Source organism: Brassica oleracea, chromosome C2 (genome assembly GCF_000695525.1).
Source record: "Brassica oleracea var. oleracea cultivar TO1000 chromosome C2, BOL, whole genome shotgun sequence".
Lineage (NCBI taxonomy): Eukaryota > Viridiplantae > Streptophyta > Magnoliopsida > Brassicales > Brassicaceae > Brassica > Brassica oleracea.
This window is the reverse complement of record NC_027749.1, coordinates 28538205-28546361: the sequence shown is the minus strand read 5'-3', so window position 1 is coordinate 28546361 and position 8157 is coordinate 28538205.

The following is an 8157-nucleotide window of genomic DNA, read 5'->3' as shown; positions in this document are numbered from 1 at the left end:
GGCCGTAGGGAGGATATTTTGTTCCTGATTTGGTGATCAATCTGCTTGATCAGGGAGTCCATCGAGCGGAAAGTGTTTCTATGAAGTCTTGAGTTTCTCTCAGTCCAGAGAGAATAGACTGAAGCCTGCCAGCACCAGAGGGCGAGTTGAGTAGACAAGCTTTTGGCTGGGGGAGTCTGCATGCTGAGAAGAGAGGCGGTCTAGTCACCTGTAGGTTGCAGGGAGCATCGAGCCGCAGTAGAACTCCAGACCCCAAAACTAAAAGGACAAGAGAATAGTAGGTGATCTCTACTTTCGGAGGCTGAGTTACAGAGGAGACAAGTTGGTGGCGTTTGAATTCCCCAGCTGATGAGCCTATCTCTTGTAGGACATCTGTTCAATACGAAAAGCCAAGTGAGGAAACAATGTCGAGGAATGCCTCTCTTGATCCAAACTGCAGAGAACCAATTAACTCTAGGTAGAGTGCCTCTCAACTCCTGATAGACCTGACTGCTTCTATAATTATCCGATGAGTTGTTTCCAATCTGCCATTCATATTGATCTTCATGTTCCTGGAGTTCTATAGTAGTTAGGAAAGATGCGACCTCTACCTGATTTTCTGATCTTGCAGGAGGAAGAGCCCAACCGTTGCTACTATGAAGCGAAGCTAAAGAAGCCTTCCATGGGATTCCAAGATGTGAGGTCGCAGTTGCAAAGAGGTAGTTAGTCAGCTTCCCATAGGGGGACCAGTTGTCTGTCCAGAACTGAGTTCATGTTCCATTGCCCACACGCAGATGAATCCAAGGGTAAATTGTGTCTCCCATCTTCAACAATTTTCTAGCCATCCAGGACATTGATTGGTTTGGTTTCATTGTCCAGAAGTTACTGATATCATCTTTTAATATTTCAGTTCGGAACCAAGCAACCCAGATGGAGCCTTGTCTGAAGAACAGAAGCCAAATAAACTTTAAGCAAGCTGCCTTGTTCCAGGAGAGAAGGTCACGAATTCCTAAACCTCCTGATTCCTTAGGCTTCGTTACTTCCGACCATGCGACTCTTGCTAAATGGTGACCTTCCAAATTACCTTTCCACAGGAAGTACCCACAAAGGGAATTGATTCGCGCTACACAACCTTCTGGAAGGATGAAAGCAGAGGACCAGAAGGTGGTGATTCCAGCAATAACCGTCTTGATGAGGAGTAGCCTACCAACAAAAGAGAGAGTTTTCACACTCCAAGAGGTAAATCTACTCTTCACCTGTTGAATGAGAGGTTCACAGTTTTGTAGAGAGAGCTTCTTAGTGCAGAGGGGAACACCTAGGTAGCGGATAGGTAAACAACCCGCATGCATTCCTGTAGAGGCTTGAATAGCTTCCACCTCTGGAGCCAAAAGACCCGATGAAAAGAAACATGATTTCTGCATACTCACTGCTAGTCCAGACCGTAGCTCAAATTCTTTCAGAATCTGCAAAACCCTTTGTAGTGAAGCTAGGGAACCATCTAGGAATATCAGGAGATCGTCAGCAAAACAGAGGTGGGTTAGTTTAGTTCGAGAACACTGGTGATGATAGGAGAAGGAGCCTTCAGCCGCCTCTTTGTTTAGCCTTTGGGATAGGCAGTTCATTACTATAACAAAAAGATATGGAGAGAGTGGGTCCCCTTGCCTTAATCCTCGTTTGCCTTTGAAGTAACCATTGACACACCCATTATAGGCTACCATATAGGAGGGCGTGCAAATACAGACCTTTAGCCAAGTGAGAAGTAGTTCAGGAAGCTCCATTGCTCTGAGGTAGTTGAGTAGGAAGTCCCATGAGAGAGTGTCAAATGCCTTTGAAATGTCTACTTTCATTGTTATTCTCCTTGCACGTTTGTTTTTGTGGTAACCGTTTACCAATTCTGCTGCTAGGGTGGTGTTCTCAACGAGAAGCCTGTCCTTTAAAAAAGCGGTTTGATTTGGAACGATGAGATCCACAAGAATAGGTTTCAGCCGTGACACCAGAAGACGAGAGATGACTTTGTAGATCGTGTTGAGGCAAGCTATCGGTCGAAACTCAGTAATTCTCAATGCTTCCGGGAATTTAGGGACCAGAGTAAGGATTGTGGAATTTGCAGTTGCAGGCAGGAAGCAGTGCGAGAAGAAGTGCTTGACAGAAACAATGACTTCTTCTCCCAAGATGTCCCACGAGGCTTTGAAAAAAGCAGAGGTAAGGCCGTCTGGACCTGAAGCTTTGTTAGGATTGAGTTTGAAAAACAGCTTTCTAATCTCTTCACCTGTTGGAATCACAGTCATGTTCTGGAGAAGAGCAGGTGCAACTCTGAAGTGAGATAGAGCATTGAACCAGTCAGGGTTCAAGCACAAAGAGTTTGTTGCTTGAGAGCGTTGGCCTAAGATGGAGAAGAAGTGGTTACCCGCATGGTCTCTCATTGCTATTGGATCAGAGATAACTTCTCCTGAGAGAAGGATGAACGATCTTATTGCGTTGTAGCTTGCTCTAGTTTGACAGATTCGGAAGAAGTACGTGGTATTTATATCCCCCTCTACCAGCCAGTTGATGCATGATTTCTGTCTGAAGAAGCATTCTTCAATTTCCCTTAAGAAAGACCACCTAGTATGGAGATCACGTTCTATTTGGAAGGTCTGCGCGGAGGGATTTTGCAGTGATTCAACCTGCGCAAGTTACAACAAACAGTTAGTCTCTAACACTCTTTTCTGAATATTAGAATAATTTTGTTTGTTTAGTGCTCTCAGATCCTTTTTTATGCATTTCAGCTTCCAACATAGGCTAGTGAGATTTGCTGCAGAGCTTCCGGCCCCATCCCACGCCAGATAGACCACTTGGAGAAAGGTCGGGTGTTTAGTCAAGTAGTTCAGAAATCTAAAAGGTTGGGTTCCTACTTTAGGGAGTTGAAATGCAAGGCCAGTAAGGCACGGAGAATGGTCAGAGGGCAAGAGAAGGAGGAAGGAGGTGAAAGCATTAGGGAAGATGGAGAGGATGTGGTTGTTTATGAGTAAACGATCTAGTTTCTTAGCTATGGGGAGACAGGGTAGGAATTGGTCTATGTGTGAAGAGGTCCATTGAATCTGAGGTTGAAAACACCTAGTTGCTGAAGACTATCTCTGAATTCAGCCATTGGAGTAGTTATGTAGTTCAGAAGATGACTGGAATGTTCAAAGTGGTGTATATATATGTTATTAGGCATGAATTATCTCATTCATGACTAATAACATATATATTGAGAAGAAAAATTTAGAGCCGAGATCGCTAATTAATCTTTATGTAAGAAAATATAACTAATATATCCGATTATGGAATTACTACAAAACTCAAATAGAAAAAAACTCAAATAGAAAAAACTCAAATAGAAAGTAGGTATGGGTTTCTACGGGTGTCCATGTTTTGTGTTCCAAACTCCGAAGTTTTGCAATACATCAACATCAAATAACAACAAAGCATTTTAACATTAGGAAATATATGTACAAATCAATGCATGTATTGCACACAAAAAAAAGAAGTCAATGCATGTATGACTTTATGTAAGTTTTTAATAAGAAAACTCCATAAAAATATTTCATCTCAACTAACTTTTGTTAAGATCTATAATATTCATATTTTTGCTATCCAATTTAATATTCGACTAATCATGTTTGTTCATTTTAGTAAACTAGTTTTTCAAATAGTTTTTATTTTAATACTCAAACTATATTTATTTAAATCAAAATATTAATAAATTTCAGTCAAAATTTAAAAAAATCTATAAAATTTAAAATCAAATCTTAAAAAGTTTTTAATTAATTTAAGTTTTCTTTAAAAAGTAACTAAATATTTGATGAAATTCTAATTTATAGAAAACTTAATTCTGAATGAAAAATAAATTAGTTAAAGTTTCAGAAAAAAATATAATTTAAATTTAAAAATTAAATTAAAAATTTAAAGTTACCCATAATTTAGTTTATTTTATCTCGTCATAAAATAAAAATAAAATTAGATTTTTAAAGATTGTTTTGTACTTTGGATAATCATTGAATTTCGTTTGAAACTTAATGATATTTTGATTAAAATGTGCATAGTTTGAATATCAAAATGATAAAATTTTAAAAGTTAGTGTATTAAAATAAATAAAATGATTAGTTGAAGTATTAAACGAAAAAGCTTGTATATTAAAGAGTAGCAAAATTTAGTTGAGATACTTTATGAAAATTTCCATTTTAATAAATCCATGAATATTTAGAATAAGTATATTGCAGTCAAATATTAAATATTTCAGTTTATCTTTTGGTTTTCTAGTTTTCATTTACATGTTATTAAAATATTTTTTATATTTATTTATTTTGCAGCACTTAATCTGAAAATTTCTATACAAAATTTTAAAGATGTGAAGTATAATTAATCAAATCATAGTTTTTTTTTACTTGTGAAAATGTTACAGTCTTCATGCAATTATAGTAATATACAGTATATGAAAATCATAATAAACATACTTTTATACAAAACAATTATTGTTATGCGGTGTTTTTCTCTGTCTATTTTAGTTACAGTATAAAGATTATGTAGGTGTACAATTAGGGGTGGCACAGAGCGGATATACGTGATCCGCTCCGCTCCGTAGGGATAATTGATTTTTGATTCGATTCGATCTGTGATTTTTCAGATATCCAAAACACCGGATATCTGAAAAATCCTTATTTTTACCATATATCCGATTCAGTCCATAAAAATAAAATTACAATAAAAAGTTAAAAAATTAAAAAAAAGAAAAAAATCTGACATATAATATAATATTTCGTTACAAAACTTTTAAAAACTACATACTCTTAAAAAATTTAATAACTAAATAATTAATCTTGTGAATAAAAATATTAAAAAAACTTATATAGAGATATAAAATTATATAATATATATAATTATATACATATATATGTATATAGCAGATTGGATACCCGTTGTGAAAATATTAGTATTTGTGATTTGTTCCGTTGTTGACGGATGTTAAGTTTTAGTATTTGCTTTGATTCACTAAGTTAAGGATATCCGGATTTTTCATATCGAATCAAAACGAATAACGAATCAAATCAAAATTTACAAATATTTTTCTCACCCCTATAGTTACAATACAACAAGTGTTTCAGTTAAAAATAAAAAAAAATGTTTCAATTTTAAATTTTTTCACAGTTACGTGGGAATATTCAGTTTTGAAATATTTTTTATTATCTCTAAGCCTGTATATATGTTTTAAACAATGACATCTCAAATTATTTCTGAACCTGTTAAAAAAATATAAATAGTATATTTGAAGAAAAGATGGTATAGTTTTTAATTTTATTAGTTACATATATATATATATATATATATATAATTTTTAATTTGAAATTAAACCTTAAAGTTAGAAATATAATAAAAATTAAATGTTTTCATTTTAATTTACAGATTTTTTTTAAAAAAATTAAAATTTGAGATTGTGTTCGACCCTTCCACTTTTCCATAGTGTCTCTGATAAGAAACATATTGTACCCTGATTGCCCCCTGTCAATGGGGCTCCACGTCCTTTCTTTCGGCCGTAGGCTCTTACCACCTAGTCGACAGCCGTACGTTAGTTGTTCGAAAGTTAAAAAAATTTATTTACTAATTCTGCAATCAGCACGTGATCTTTTATGTTTTAGCTTCATTTAGATGAAACAAATAACTTTTCGATAAGTGACCCATTCTTTTCCAGCTCAAGCACGCTTCGCCATCTAACTTTTTCTTGATATATGATAGAAAAGAGAAATGCACTTTGGTGACATAGGTAGTTAAATTAATTCTTGTAAGTCTTTCAACATACACTACTACATATCACAAATCGAAATATTACAATTACCTCTTTCAGAATGCAACGTCCTCGTTGCTATTCAAGATCATCATCTATGTTAGTTTGAGTCCACACAAATACATGATTATACACTCATCTAAGTCCGATTCTGATACCACTTGTAACTCCCAGACCATCCCACTAGTGGGCTCCACGCCTGCTCTCTCGTTCCGTTAGGCCCACCACCGGTCGACGACAATGCTTTAATTTTTCAGAGGTTTGGAATTTTTTTACAGATCCTTCGGTCACTACATGATCTTTTTTCTTGCTTTGGTCTTATTCACACGAAATCGTGAACACTTAAGTTACCAATTCTTTCACTATTATAGTTCAAACACATTTAACTTTGAAATTCTTTTCCGATAACTAATCTGTCGAAAAGTGATTCACAACATCGTGTGAATGAGATCATAACACAAAAAAAAAAAAAATCATGTAATGGTGATAAGGTCACAGACTTTTGAAAAATCAACGCACCAACCTTTAACTGGATGGTGAAATCCATAGACCTAGGGTAAGCAGATATAGAGACCTAAGGACTAAGGAGCGTGGATTTGTTATTTGGTTTGTAATATTCGAATCGTTAATGGTTAAGTGATCACACCTCTTGTTGTCTTGGACCGAGCATAATGGACATATAAATTTATCCACTATATAGTGCACCGACCATGCCGCCTGTTATGTTACTGTTATGATACTATAGGTGGTTAGTTACAGCATTTGCGGTGTTTTAGGGTTACCGTGTACGAATTGTACTTTTTAATTATAGATCTAAGGGCTAAGCTTTATTTTATAAAACTATCAATTAAAGTAATTCAACAATATACTATATTATATGGATTTGAACTCCAATGTAATATAGTGACAACACTAATTAATACAAATCACTAGATGTGTATATATATATATTGGTTTGTAACATGTTAGAAACTCAGTTTTCTTACATCTTACTATTAAAATTTATAAATTAAGTTTTCAAGTTTTCAAATTTTCAAAATTTCAAAATTTCAAATTTAATAAAAACTAATTGTATTGATCACCATTTTACCATATCATTCACAATGTATAGGTTGAAATTAACGGATTTATTGCAATGTTTTACTTGATCTAAAAAAATTCCAGATTCTAGTATACCATCATGATCAATATATGTTAAGCCATTGATTCAAAGGCAAATTAAGTTACAAGAAGAGAGCAAACCTTGGTATATTTTTGCTAGAAGTCGCTTAACTAATCATATATTTAGGAATCTCGGAAGATATTAACGGCTGCAAATGCAAGCTCTTTGCTTTTCGCAAGGAAAAATTAATGCACGTAGTGAATGGATGGACGGGAAAATGGCTATTAAAAGGAGCGAAGGAAGTCTTAATCAAATCTATATTGCTAGCTCTTTCGACATATGTAATGTATAGCTTCTTGCTACCACTAGAGATATGTGAAAACCTCGCAAGTGCAATTGCACAATTCTGGTGGAGCTCAAATCCACCAAAGATTCACTGGACAAAATGGAAAAATCTATGTTTACAAAGAGAGGATGGCGGGATTGGTTTCCGTATGATCCATGAGTTCAGCCTGGTTTTGCTAGCAAAACAACTATGGAGACTAGTTTCGTACTCTGATTCGTTAGTGACTCGAGTTTTGAGGGGAAGATACTACAGAATGAGTTTGCCTTTACGAACAATATATGTAAACAGTCAATCCTATGTGTGGACTAGTATTTCAGCGGCACGAAAACTACTGCTATTGGGGACCATACAAAAGATACATTCTGGATATGAGGTCAAGGTGTGGGAGGACCCTTGGATCCTTACTGCACCATCTAGGCCGGTTTGTCCTTCTGGTCCAGTATTGCACCCGAACATGAGAGTTAGCGAACTTATTAATCAAAAATCGAAGGAATGGGATGTTGGAATACTGGAGGATTATGTTACCCCTGATGATATACCTCTCATAAGAAGTTTGACCATAAGCTCAACTCATCGCCGTGATACATTTTGCTAGAACTACACTAGGAATGGCCAGTACACAGTTAAATCTAGAACGGGTAGCTCGGAACTTATTGAGGACTGAGGAAGAGATGGAGGCACTGAAGCCCACTATAACCAAACTCCAAACCTTTGCTTGGAAAGTAAAAGCACCTCAGAAGATATGTCATCTTATGTGGCAACTGATAACATGTGGCAACTGATAACATGTGGTTGTAACGAAGAACCTGAACCGCCATAATATGAGATGCGATAAATATTACCCAAGATGTGGGGAATCACAAGAAATTGTTACTAATGCCATATTTGAATGCCCTACAGCTATGCAAGTGTGGTCCATATTTGGAA